Source organism: Bubalus bubalis, chromosome 21 (assembly GCF_019923935.1).
Source record: "Bubalus bubalis isolate 160015118507 breed Murrah chromosome 21, NDDB_SH_1, whole genome shotgun sequence".
Taxonomy (NCBI): Eukaryota; Metazoa; Chordata; class Mammalia; order Artiodactyla; family Bovidae; genus Bubalus; species Bubalus bubalis.
In genome coordinates, this window is record NC_059177.1 from 12,782,950 (window position 1) to 12,797,664 (window position 14,715).

The window sequence follows — 14,715 nt, forward strand, 5'->3', positions numbered from 1 at the left end:
GCCCCGTGGCCCTAGGCGAGCACCCCAGAGTCCCGCGGCTATTTCTCAGTCCCAGGCAGGAGAAGACTATAGAGCTGGGTCTGTGTTGCTTCCAGCGCTTGCTTAGACCAGCAGTTCTCAAACGTCAGCCTGCATTCCAGGAACCCGCAGAGCTTGCTGAAGCAAATGTTGCTGGGCTCTGCTCGGTGTTTCTGATTCAGTAGTCTCAGAGGGGCCTAAGAATTTGCATTTCTAACGAGTGTAAAGTGATGCCAATCTGCTGATCCGAAGCCCACCCTCTAGGGAGTCCTTCAGGAAGACTTTTATCCCTGACTCTCAGCCCACCAACGGTTTCTGCCCTGGTGGCTTATAGAGAACACTGATGATTGGGGGCATTTTAAACAGAGCTTGAGAGACAGATGGCTGCACTCATCAATGGCTCACTCATCATGTTCTCCATAGAAACAGGAAGTGGCTTGGTACTTGGGCCAGGTCAAGGCTTGCAAACTCAAACCCTAGAGGTGTCTGGGTGGCCAGTGAAGACGAGTGAGGCCAGCTGGAGAGCCTAAGCTGAGACTCAGCTCATGTCAGCTGGTGCCATGCTAGAGGGTAGGGCCCATGGTGCCAAGTAGGCATCATGGTCACCTTTCCATGGTTGAAGAAATAGGCTCAGTGAGGAGAGACAGTGGGTTCAAGGTGACTCAGCTAGGAGTGAAAGAGCCCAGGGTCCAATTTAGGGGGGTCTGATTCCAAAAACTTTGCTCTTTCCCCTACACAACGTTGTCTCTGAGTGCCTTTGCCCTCCATTCATGGCACAGACATTTAGGAAGGGTCTGTGGACTGGGGAGCAGTGAGGAGGTGTGCAGAGCCCTCCTGGAGATCTGGAGATTTTCTATTTGCTATTTTTTCCTTTTGCTATTCTGAGGCAGAGTCACAGGCACAGAGCAGACTCCGATGAAGAATGCCTGAGTTTGCTAAATGCTCTTGGCTATGCTCCACCAGGTTTAATCCTCCTGCTTCCCTAGTTCCAGCTTTCCACCCCGGCTCCTTGCCTTGGAGTTCATCAAGCCTTAATTGGAAACAGAAATGCAGTCCCCTTCCTGACTCACAGGATGACAACAAACCAAGATAAATTAGAGTGAGCTTGCATGATCTTGAGCTGCTTCTGCTAATGAAGCAAATGCGATTTAAAGAGATGTTCCCTGTCATGGTCTGCAGCACACAGGATGAGGGGGCTGGCTTTTATATTTGTGGCAGCATCAAGCTCTCCAGCTTCCTCATCAATCCTTTTTAACATTTGACCAGTAATAATAACTGTCACACCAAATATCTCCCATATAACATCACAGAGAATATAAGGAAGCATTAGCGAGTGCAGCCTCACAAATTCAACCCACTTATAATGTAGGTTGCTAAATAAAGTTTGACAGAAAGATCAAACTTGATCATAAGCCCAGACTCATTTTAGACCATGCTTTGCCCCAGTACTCATCATACTTTTGACATATTAAGGGCTATGGGATGAGGTGAATTTCATTTCTCTTCCATGCATTGCTACCAAATTGGGCAGAGGTGAGAGATGAGGGAAAACTAGGGAAAGACATAGATGGAGAATTAATAGAATTATTAGAATTACGCTTTTGAACTGTGTTGTTGGAGAAGACTCTTGAGAGTCCCTTGGACTGCAAGGAGATCCAACCAGTCCATTCTGGAGATCAGGCCTGGGATGTCTTTGGAAGGAATGATGCTAAAGCTGAAACTCCAGTACTTTGGCCACCTCATGCGAAGACTTGACTCATTGGAAAAGACTCTGATGCTGGGAGGGATTGGGGGCAGGAGGAGAAGGGGACGACAGAGGATGAGATGGCTGGATGGCATCACTGACTCGATGGACGTGAGTCTGGGTGAACTCTGGGAGGTGGTGATGGACAGGGAGGCCTGGCGAGCTGCAATTCATGGGGTCACAAAGAGTCGGACACAACTGAGCGACTGAACTGAACTGAACTGAAGAATTAATAAGTGAATTTTTAGAATTAGTAAGTGAATTCTAAAAGTCTTTGAGCTACAAGGGCAGTGCATAAATTCCTACTGTATTTCTTTATAGAAACATTATAGAAAATAAATTTTAAATTTTACTTTACAAGTACAATTGCATAAAGTGTATCAAAGATTTAGGAATAAATATAATGAAATATGTTCAAGACCTCCACAGTGAAAACTAAAATTCAGCATAGGAGACTTTAAAGGATACCTTTAAAAAAAATAGAGGGAATATACCATGTTCATGAAATAGAACACTCAATATTGTGAAAATGTCAGTTCTCCTTCAAACTGATGTTTGGATTCAATACAGAGTCAAATCTCAGAAAGCTGTTGCTTGGGGAGAAAATGACAAGTGGATCTTAAGGAAATGGAAACGTGTAAGACTAGCCAAGCAGTACTGAAGAACAAAGTTGGAGGATATTGAGACAAGTTACAACTGCATGAATGAATGCAAGTTTGGGTAAATAGATCAATGGAATAGAGTGGAGAGTCTGGCAAGAGATCCACATACGGGCTTTATCAGACTGTCACAAAGGTAACGGCTGCTATACAGTTTGGGGAGCAGGGTCTCTCCAATAAGTGGTGTAAGATCCCCTGTCTCACACTATTCACAAAGCCCAACTCCAGACAGATTACTGATTTAAATGTGACTATGAAGCCGTTAAAGCTTCTAGCAGATAGCATAGGGAAACATATGTTCATGACTTTCAAGTACGTAAAGACGTCTTCAAAGGATAACAGGAAGCATGAGTGCTTAAGGGGAAAATTGATAAGCTGGCATTCAGAAAGGCTAAGAACTTTTAGAGAAAGTTCTCTAAATCCCTTCTCTAATCTTCCCTCCTTATTAAAAGAGGGGGAAAAAGAGAAAATTTTAAAACTTTTAGTCATCAAAACCCCATTAAGGAAGTGAAAAAGTCCCCATAGAGCTGGAGAAAATGTTTGCAGTCCATATATTGATAATATAAAAAACTTCCACAAATCAGTGAAAAGGGCAACTCAATAGAAAGATGGGCACTTTTCATATGTAAAATATATGAAATATGAGGGAAATGCAAATTAATCATCAGGGAAATGCGAAGTAAAACCATAAGACAAGTCCAAACGTTGACCCAGTAATTCCACTATTAGATATATATACGTTCCACAGAAGTACTCTCTTCTCCCTAGCATCTCCCCCTCATTTTCCAGCTTCTTTTCCTGATTCCTCTGGCCCAAGAGACAGACCTGCTTGTGACTTGGGCTGCCTTCTGAGCAAAGCAGTGAGAGAAAAGAGAGAGGGGAAAAAAAATGACTGCATCGTCCCACCCCCAGATCCTTTGTCTCAGGAGACAGATATTCCCTCCGGGCAGGAACTGGGAGAGAACAAAAACAGCACAGGACTTCCCCTTGCAGCGGTAGGGCCTGTGGAAACCACCAAATGCACAGACAGCGATGAGACGATATACAGGCATGGCACAGGCCAGGACAAAAATAACATCTATAATTGAAACAAATTTCTTTGCTGCTTCCTGACAAAAAAAGTGGGAGGTGATGATGAGTGCACTGGATTGAAACTCTGGACTCTCTGATTCTAGTGTTGGCTCCTGGCAACACACGGGAAGTTGAAAACAGGTGGGCTGCCATCTATGGGGTCGCACGACTGAAGTGACTTAGCAGCAGCAGCAGCCAGGGGTCTAAAGGAGATCAAACCAGTCGATCTTAAGGAAAATCAACCCTGAATAATCATTGGAAGGACTGATGCTGAAGTGGAAGCTCCATTATTTTGGTCCCCTTATGTGAACAGCCGACTCACTGGAAAAGTCACTGATGCTGGGAAAGATGAGGGCAGAAGGAGAAGAGGGCATCAGAGATGAGATGGCTGGATGGCATCACTGATGCAATGGACATGAACTTGGGCAAATCTCGGAAGATGGTGAGGGACGGGGAGGCCTGGTGTGCTGCAGTTCATGGGGTTGCAGAGTTGGACACACCTGGGTGACTGAACAATAACAACCAAGGATCTAAGAATCAGGGAACAGGCCAGATATTGCTCTTTCTTCTATTCATTTATTCAACACATGCCTATTGGGTGACCCATATGTGCCTGGAACTAAGCTATTGACTGAAGTGCACACTTACTCATTATTCTAATTCCTTAAATTCACACACTCTGCTCCCAGCCTGGGAGCAATGGCTGACCTTGTCACCCTTGCCTGAGTGTCGTAAGACTGAGGAATTAGCACTGGGACTGAAACACCAAACCTGACACTTGGCAGCAAGGGAAAGAGCCACATTTGGGACAACTGTCTTCAGGGGGAGCTGGCCAGTTAGCTGAGTGACCCCAGGTAAGGCACTTCACCTCTCTGAATCTTTCTTCTTATCTACAAAATGGTGTAAACAGTGAATTCCTCAGAGGGTTACTCAGAGATTAAGTAAGTCTCTAAAGTACATGCCTTGCAGAATTGAATCTTTACTCAACAGAAGTGACACTTGCTTGTTTCGTCCCTCCCTCCCCTCCCTCCCCTCCCGCAGCTCTGGCTGCTCCCTGTCTCTGGAGGACATGCCCTTCTACCCCAGGGGGCTCGCCTCTGTTTCCAGGAAACAGCAAAAAGCAGGCAGCTCGTTCTCTGCACCATCAGCCCTGTCTGGTGAGGACTTTATGAAATTTAACAATGAAGAAATGTCATAAATGTGTGCCTCAAAGGGCTCTAAGGCGGCACTCCTCCAACTTTAAAGTCTGCTCAGACGGCTGTGGAACTTGTAAAATCCGGATGTAACTCTGCTGCTCTAGCGTGGGGCCTGGGGTCTGCATTTTCACCAGGTGGCGCTGACTCCGCTGGTTACGGATCACACTCCAGATGGTCCCTCTAAGACGAGGCACACAGACCCAGACTTCCATACCCAACACTGCCCGTGTCCCTTTCGCACTCTAGCGTCTCCTGCTCACCCCTTCAGAAGGAAAGCTCTCAGGATGGTCCCTTCTCTTCCCAGGCCACCCTTGGCACAGGTCACCACTGGTTCTTCTCTTCTCTGGGTTGTGGGCACCGGGGAGGGAGAGGACCCATCACCCCGACAAGCATCCCTCCAGTAGCCTCTGCAAGACCTCCTCCGGGGAGCATTGGCAGCTGAGCCCTGAGCCCGGCCTCGGCAAGCTATCCCATCCACCTCCACCCTGGACGCAGACCAAAGGAGCTCGGCCTCCGTGAAAAGTGCAGAGTTCCCTTACCTCCCTGATCGTTCAGCTTTCCAAGCTCTATCACATGGTGACTATGCGATGTGACACGGTTATCCCACTTCTCTGAACCTGAAGATCCTTATTTGTAAAAATGGACAAAACTACACACCCGGGTTCATGGGAACACTCACAATATCTAATAGGTCACCTAAGTGTCCACTGATAGACGAATGGATAAGCAAAATGTGATATGTATATGCATGTAAAGCTGGCCCTTGAACAACATGGGTTTGAACTGCACAGGGTCACTCCTCCACGGGTTTTTATCAGCGATGGGTATGACAGTACTACATGATCTGTGCTGGGCTGAATCCGCAGAGGCGGCCCTGTGGAGATGGAGGAAGCTTGGTTAAGATCAACTATAAGTTACAGGCATGTTTTCTTACCTTCTTTTCACTCCTACTGACAGCCTCATGCTTAGAACTTCTTTATAGATCTAGGGAAAAAAACCATAGAAAACAGTCAGGTTCCACAAAAGGGCTTGTATATCTTCTTTCAAATTCTGAGTTGGATATGAAATCCCCAGTGTACACAAGCCACACTCTTAAATGGGAAATGAACCACTGAACATTAGACCTAAGGACAAAGACTCTAAAGCAACTTTAATCAGTCACCAAGGACTAAAATTGTCAATACTCAGCAGCCATTTATACACCCATTAATCTTGCCTGGATGACTAGTGAGTTGACCCATGAGTAGCTTAGGGGCTGCTGCTGCTGCTAAGTTGCTTCAGTCGTGTCCGACTCTGTGCGACCCCAGAGATGGCAGCCCACCAGGCTCCCCCTTCCCTGGGATTCTCCAGGCAAGAACACTGGAGTGGGTTGCCATTTCCTTCTCCAATGCATGAAAGGAAAAGTGAAAGTGAAGTCGCTCAGCGTGTCCGACTCCTAGCAACCCCATGGACTGCAGCCTACCAGGCTTCTCCGTCCATGGGATTTGCCAGGCAAGAGTACTGAAGTGGGGTGCCATTGCCTTCTCCGGCTTAGGAACTGAATGGCAGCCAAATACCCAAGTGATGTACTTGAGAGAGGCTCCAAAATTACCAACCAATTCTAATGCACAGAAGCAGGTAAACCTCCTCTTGGCTGACTTTGGCTGGGGTGACATGCTAAGACCTAAAAAGTGTGTGCTTTGAAATCAAGTTCACTTGGACTTAAATGGAATTTTTCTATTCCCCTATCTGTGTCAAAATGGACAAGTTGCTTAACCTTGCTGGGTTGAGTTTCCTTAAGGGTAAACTAGAGATAATCTTTGCATCTATATTTGTGTATAAAGTGTATAGCAGATTTCCAAAGGTAGGGAACATGCTGAATAAACCAATGATGAATCTCAAGATCTACAGGGTAGGTCATCAAACTGGGGACCCAGTACAATCCATGTAGTTCTAGTAGCAGTCAGGAGAACCTGATGGGTACTCGAGATCTGGGAGCTACTGCAGATGCTGTGTAGGATGAAGTGAAGATGATTCACAAGTAGGGGAAAGATGGATGGAGAGGAATTGAATCTTTTCTGAAAATTGGCTTCCTTGGGCAGTTCTCCTCGATAGGCTGGGGCACAGCATCCTCCACGGCCTTGAACCTCCTCCTTGCAATGACCTTTCTGTACTGCTTCACTGCCACGGTTACATTTTAAACAGCCACATTGATTTTTTTTTCCTTCCTTTTACCAGCAAAATCCTCCAGGCTCTGTTGACAGAGCAAAGCACATGCTCCGTTTCTTTCGAGCTCTCTTCAAGGGCAGGCCACTGTGTCCGCTCTTTACGCCTGGGTTTGTGGAGAAAGCAAGCCAAGGATGCTGGAGGATCTCTGTAGATCACCAGTCCATACCTGGGCAGTGTGGGCAAATCAGGATGGTGCCACACAGGGACAGCTAGAGATGACTTGGAGTCAAGACTTGGGAAAGTGTAGGCTCTTTTTTTATATATTTCTTCATGGTAAAGAAAGGGGGTTGATGAGATTCCAGAGTTTGGGCTCACTTGTCTTTTCCCTTCAGACAGCCATTGGGTTTCCACATTCACTGGTGCCAGCTCTTGCTGACACAAGGCTCAGGATGCTACATGCCAACTCCTCGCCTAGCTCAGAGCTTGGGACTCAGCCACAGCTCAGACGTGTGGAAGGTGGCAGCATGGCCATGTTGAGAGGACTGATCCTGGTGGTCCGGCTGGATCCTCCCTCTGCCTGTTTGCTAGAAACACCTGCCCATTGGATAACGCCCACTGGGAGTGATGGAGAGAAGAATCCTCCAGTGCCTTCACAGCCACAGAGTTTCCCAGAGACACAGGACTAATATATATGGTGACTCTGTATCTATAAAGAGGTTTACTATGAGGAACTGGCTCATATCATTATAAACAATGATGAATCTCAAGATCTACGGGGTAGGTTATCATACTGGAGACCCAGGACAGCCAATGTAGTTCTGGTAGCAGTCGGGAGGTCTGAGAATCACAAGAACCATCCAAAGACTGGTGGGCTTGAAGCCCAAGAAGTTTCCATTGTGTCCAAAAGCAGAAAAGGCTGGCATCCCAGCTTGAAGGCAGTCAAGAAGGAGAAGTTCTCTCTTACTCATGAAACGGACAACTTTTTTTTCCATTCATGTTTCAGCTGATTGGTTGAGGTCCACCCACATTAGAGAGGGCAATCTGCTTTATTCAGTCTACTGATTCAAATGTTAATCTCATCCAAAGACATCTTCACAGAAACACCCAGAATAATGTTTGACCAAATATCTGGGCACCCTGTAGCCTAGTCAAGTTGACACATAAAATTAACCATCACATTAAACAATTCATGTCTGTCATGACTGTGACACCCTGAAACACTCAATCTACACCCCCAGTCTGGCTACAAAAACATCAACCCATTTCCTTTCATATCCAAGGAAATAAGACTGAAGCCACGGGGAAGAAGCAGCTTCCACTTGAACCCTATCTCATGAAAGTTTAGGATTTACCATTCTCTTGGCACAATACAGAGCATGGTATGCTGAAAAGAGCTTGGATTTATGGTGACGCAACCCAGGTTCAAATCCTGGCCCTTACTGGCTGTATCACTGTATGTAAATGACTTAACATCTTTGGATCTCGGTTTTCTCATCTGTAAAGCAGGATGACAAAACCTCCCATACTGTTCTGTAAACAATGAGATAAGGCAAAAAGAGTGTTCAGAAGATGGTCAACCATGCCAACATCTTCATAACATGACACTGAAATGGGGGAAAATTCCAGTGTGAGACCAGAGCACAGAGGATATGTTGATTTACCTTCAACTTACCTACTACATGGTAGACACTGAATAAATACTGAATAAATAAACATAAACACAAATTTTAGGCCCCACCAACTGTGAGCTTTTAAATAGCACATACCAAATTTTGTCTTCCTATGTGTAACATAATGCTGCGTTCATATATTAAGTTTTCAGAAATGTATTAGGATAGGTTATTAAAGTTTGAAATTCAAAAAATGAAGTTTGTTCATAAGCAGTTGAAGTCTGGGAGACTGCTTTATAAAAACGTGACACTATTAGATATTCACTCTTTGTGTCATTCCCCTTAGTGTATCAGAGATAAAATCACATTTAATAGCATTCTGTTATGCTCACACCGTCATCTAGCCACGTTTTCAGTTCAATACTCCACCCACTACTGAAGCCATTACTTCTTACTTGGGGGAAGAGAGTAATTCTCTTTCACTCAAAGAGGGCACGTTGGTCTCATTTTCTTCCTCAAATATCACCTATAAAGTCATTTCTGATTTTCTATTTTTCAGTTTAATGTGACCTTTCTCTGTACTGAATAAAAATGTGTTCATCAACTAATCTCACCGAATTTTCTTTCTGAAAATGAATTCCATGCCTGTATGCAGAGACTTCCTTGTTATGTTAACAAAAGGGAAAAGGCTGAGTCACCAGGCTTATGATTCATTGACTTATCAGGACAGTGAGTCAGCTGGGCTCTGACTGGAGACTGTCAGCAGGATGAGGAAGTCAGGTAAGACCTGGGCCCCTCCAACTGCCAACATGGAAAAAGGGAGCAGGTCTGCAATGGGCAAAACGTTCGAATATACATTTCTCCAAAAATTATATATAAGTGGCCAATAAGCATGTGGAAAGATGCTCAATATAATTAGTTGTTGGGGAAATTCAAAACAAAATCACAATGAGATGCTACTTCATGCTCACTAGCATGGTTAGTCGGAGAAGGCAATGGCACCCCACTCCAGTACTCGTGCCTGGAAAATCCTATGGATGGAGGAGCCTGGTAGGCTCCAGTCCATGAGGTCGAGAAGAGTCGGGCACGACTGAGCGACTTCACTTTCACTTTTCACTTCCATGCATTGGAGAAGGAAATGGCAACCCACTCCAGTGTTCTTGCCTGGAGAATCCCAGGGACAGAGGAGCCTAGTGGGCTGCTGTCTATGGGGTCGCACTGAGTCGGACACGATTGAAGTGACTTAGCAGCAGCAGCAGCAGCAGCAGCAGCATGGTTAGTTATAATCAAAAAGTCAGATAAGAGCAAGTTTTGACAAGGATGTGGAGAAATTGTAATGCTCATATATCGCTGGGGTGAATGTAAAATGGTAAGCCATCCTGGAAATCGTTTGGCAGTTCCTCAGATAGTTAAATACAGAGTTCAAATATGATCCGGCAAACCCATGTCTAGATATCTACCTAAGAGAACTGAAAATAGACATCCACATTAACACTGGTGCCTGAATGTTCATAGCAGCATTATTCATAATAGACAAAAAATAGAAATAATCAAATGTCCATCAACTGATGAGTGGATAAGTAAAAGGTGATATCCACACGAAGGTATATTATACAGCAATAGAAAGATATGAAATACTGATATGTGCTACAACATGACAAATCTTAAAAACATTACAGGAAGTGAAATAAGCCAGTCACAAAGGGCTAGAGGTTATATAATCACGTTTATATGAAATGCCCAGAACAGGCAAATTCATAGAGACAGAAAGTAGATTAGCAATTGCCTGAGGCTAACGGGGATGAGAAGTCACAAAAACTCGTGTTCACACAATCTATACATGAACGTTTATAACAGACTTTTGTCTCTCCTGGCTGCGCTGCACAGCTTATGGGATCCTAATTCCCAGACCAGGTATTGAACCTGTGCCCTCGGTGGTGAAGGCACAGAGCCCTAGTCACTGGACAGCCAAGGAATTGCCTTCAACTTGATTCTTAATTGACCCAAACTGGAAACGACACGAGGAACGAATAAACGAACTGCGGTACAGCCCTGCCCAGGAATACTATACAGCAATAAAAAGAAAAGAACGTTAATACGTGCAACAACAAGGGTGGATCTGAGATTCATTAAGCTAAGTGCAAGAAGCCAGACTCAAAGACTACACACTGTGTAAATCCACGTCCATGACACTCTGGGACAGGCAAGAAACCACAGGAATAAAACACACATCAGCGGTTGCTAGGAGCTGGGAGCAGGGGGGGAGGCTGACCACAAAAGGACACAGGAATTTTTTAATTGTTCTGTGTGTTGACTGCAGTGATGACCGCAGGTGTTTGTTATGTATTTGTCAAGTATGAATCTGTCAAAAGTCACAGGATTGTATACTAAATAGGGTGACTTCCCCAGCATGTAAACTTTTTCTCAGTAAAAAAAATTTTTAATCGTTTTAAAAAACTACTAACCATGCTAAATTTAAAAAAAGGGTCCTTATTTTTGTTTACCATTCTGTTGAAAATGTTTGTCAAATATGTAAAAACATGAAAACATACTTATAATTGCATATCAAGTAATCAAATGATTATATTACTTATTTATAGTATACATACAAATACTGTATTTAAAAAGTCTTACATATTAGGGATGAAAAGATGGAAAAAAAAATTAACCAACATGTCAACAGTAGTCATTTATGACTGTTGGGGTGGGGGAGCCCTGGATGGTTTTTCTCATTTTTCTAGTTTTTAAGTTATATTTAATATGTATTATCTTTCTGTAAAGAAAATCACACATTATGTTTATGAAAAAGGATATGTAGGAGTCAGGATAAGCCTTCCCAAATGTAAACATGTGCTCAGAGTATATGTACATTGGTCTAAAACAGATGTTTATTAAACAAGTCATTATTCTTTGTGGCTCAGGTTTCCTTTTCTGCAAAATGAGAGGAATTTGAGATTTTTGCTACTGCTCTCCTAGAAGGCAAAATAAACAAACAGCAGCTAATTCAGAGTGGGTGGAAAGGGGAGTTTGTAAAAAAAGAAGCATTCATTTGCACATCTGATGTAATTCACATTCTCAATGAAATATTTTCTAGTTTCACGGTTCGCTTTCCAGTAAACAGTGGAGCTCTCCAATTACTAAGCAACGTGTTGATATGAGCCACACTCTCTCACTCATCAAGTCTGTGACAATATGTCCAATAAAAGAAAATCTGCCAGCCCAGTTCTGTTTCCATAGCACTGACCGACACTAAGCTCTTTGTGACCAGATTTATAAAGCGGCCTCTTATTATCAGAGACCACACTGATAGCACCAGGTCCTGAAGGAAAGTGGATCCTAACTCTCCCGCCTAACCTCACAGGGCCCCCAGTGCTGCTGCGTCACATACAGGATTAGAGGACGGTGTGAGGTGACCAAGAAACGAGGACATCCTGAGTATTTTTGAAAGACAATTTTCTTTGAGCCAATATGTGCTTTATGACCCATTGAGGGAGTGACCGGAGGACTGCTGTAATATAAATTGTCAGGAGGTGGCAGGGCTATGAAATCAGATAGATCTGAGGTTATTCTGGCTTCTACTTCAAATTTGCAGCAACACACAATTTTTTAACTTCTTTGACCCCCAATATTCTCATATGTAGCAACGGAGACAATAAGACCTAGCTTTGAAAATTATGAGGATTAAATGGGGGCAAAAGAAAAGTACCTAATATACAATAGGCACTTAATAAAATGTTAGTTCTTTTCCATGGAGGCCCAGGATGTTCTTTGAAATATCATAAGGAAGTCTAGCCAATTGTTCTAGAGACAACAATTAGAGTGTCTGTGTTTGTGCATTCTGTGTGGGTCTCTGTGTGTGTCTGTGTGGGTCTGTGTGTTAGGAGTAGGATCAGAAAGAATTATGTACAATGATGTGAATATATAATTACAGGTGGCAGCTGAAAGCTACAAGATCTGGAAGAGACGTTTTTAGACTCCTAGTGTAAAGGTTCTAAAGAAAGAGAAACAATTAGGCAACCCATTTGAAAAGCTTGACCATAGTGTCATAGTTTATTTTCATTGAAAGACATTTTCTTTTTTCAATTTTTAGCTGCACAGCACCATGTGGGATCTTGGTTCCCCAACCAGGGATCAAACCCATACCTCCTGCATTGGAAGGCAGAGTCTTAACAACTGGGCTGCCAGAGAAGTCCTGAAATGTATTTTCAAGTTCAGATCAGATCAGTCACTCAGTCGTGTCCAACTCTTTGTGACCCCAAGAATCTCAGAATGCCAGGCCTCCCTGTCCATCACCAACTCCCAGAGTTCACCCAGACTCACGTCCATCGAGTCAGTGATGCCATCCAGCCATCTCATCCTCTGTCGTCCCCTTCTCCTCCTGCCCCCAATCCCTCCCAGCATCAGAGTCTTTTCCAATGAGTCAACTCTTCGCATGAGGTGGCCAAAGTACTGGAGTTTCAGCTTTAGCATCATTCCTTCCAAAGAAATCCCAGGGCTGATCTCCTTCAGAATGGACTGGTTGGATCTCCTTGCAGTCCAAGGGACTCTCAAGAGTCTTCTCCAACACCACAGTTCAAAAGCATCAATTCTTTGGCACTCAGCCTTCTTCACAGTCCAACTCTCACATCCACACATGACCACGGGAAAAACCATAGCCTTGACTAGATGAACTTTTGTTGGCAAAGTAATGTCTCTGCTTTTGAATATGCTATCTAGGTTGGTCATAACTTTCCTTCCAAGGAGTAAGCGTCTTTTAATTTCCTGGCTGCAGTCACCATCTGCAGTGATTTTGGAGCCCCCAAAAATAAAGTCTGCCACTGTTTCCACTGTTTCCCCATCTATTTCCCAGGAAGTGATGGGACCGGATGCCATGATCTTCGTTTTCTGAATGTTGAGCTTTAAGCCAACTTTTTCACTCTCCACTTTCACTTTCATCAAGAGGCTTTTGAGTTCCTCTTCACTTTCTGCCATAAGGGTGGTGTCATCTGCATATCTGAGGTTATTGACATTTCTCCCGGCAATCTTGATTCCAGCTTGTGTTTCTTCCAGCCCAGCGTTTCTCATGATGTACTCTGCATAGAAGTTAAATAAAAAGGGTGACAATATACAGCCTTGACGAACTCCTTTTCCTATTTGGAACCAGTCTGTTGTTCTATGTCCAGTTCTAACTGTTGCTTCCTGACCTGCATACAAATTTCTCAAGAGGCAGATCAGGTGGTCTGGTATTCCCATCTCTTTCAGAATTTTCTGCAGTTTATTGTGATCCACGCAGTCAAAGGCTTTGGCATAGTCAATAAAGCAGAAATAGATGCTTTTCTGGAACTCTCTTGCTTTTTCCACGATCCAGCAGATGTTGGCAATTTGATCTCTGGTTCCTCTGCCTTTTCTAAAACCAGCTTGAACATCAGGAAGTTCATGGTTCACATATTGCTGAAGCCTAGCTTGGAGAATTTTGAGCATTACTTTACTAGCATGTGAGATGAGTGTAGTTGTGCGGTAGTTTGAGCATTTTCAAGTTAACTGTATCCAATTTTCTAGTTTTTTTTTTTTTTTTAAGCAAAATAACAACAATAAAACACACCAAGATTCAAAGAAAATCAAGGAATTTCTCAAGGTCTCACAACCTGTGGGAAGCAGAAAGGAGATTAAAACATTCCAAGTCCCCTTTTGCTGTGAGGTAGGGCCCTTCTTTGAAATGCCTGAGTGCACGGGCCTGTGCTAGACGCTGGATGAAGCCAGGTGTATGCCCACCCGTCAGGGCAGTGCCAGGGAGCAGAGGACAGGAAGATGGGGATAGGGGACCACAAGCTGGAAGGTGGTACAAGCACAACGGCCAACCGTTAGGAGAAGGAATGAAGCCCATATGCACACACTTGTGTGCAGATGTTTACATCACACTGGGTTGCAGCAGATTGCTCTTTGTCACGGAGGGGTCCATCGAAAAGACGTCTAGTCTGCTCAACAAGGAGAATATGAGTCTCAAAGAAATCCCTGAAGAGGGTGAGGGATGACACTTGATGGAAACTAAAAGAAAGACATCTGAGAGGATTGCAAGCATCCTGGAAGGGTTTATCAGGCTGTGGGACCTGAGGAAAGTCACTCAGCAACCCTTTCCTCACTTTCATTTCGGATTGTGTTGTCCTCGCCAGCACAGGACTAGAACTGAGGTCATGGGCATGCAACGGATAAATGATTTAGAAATGCTAGTTGCACATCTGGGACTCAAAGCCCTTGCCCAGCTTCTTCCCTCTCCTGGGGAAATTCTAAGT

General features: G+C 44.1%; 1 long non-coding RNA gene across 1 annotated transcript in view; it reads right to left on the reverse strand.

Annotated features, from left to right (window-relative positions):
• The window catches only part of LOC102399284, a 211,810-nt gene that overhangs the window by 91,819 nt on the left and 105,276 nt on the right, over positions 1-14,715 (reverse strand). Inside the window, exon 5 of the long non-coding RNA XR_328346.4 lies at positions 5,623-5,672. This is a non-coding gene — a long non-coding RNA (uncharacterized LOC102399284). The remainder of the gene's footprint in view (positions 1-5,622; positions 5,673-14,715) is intronic.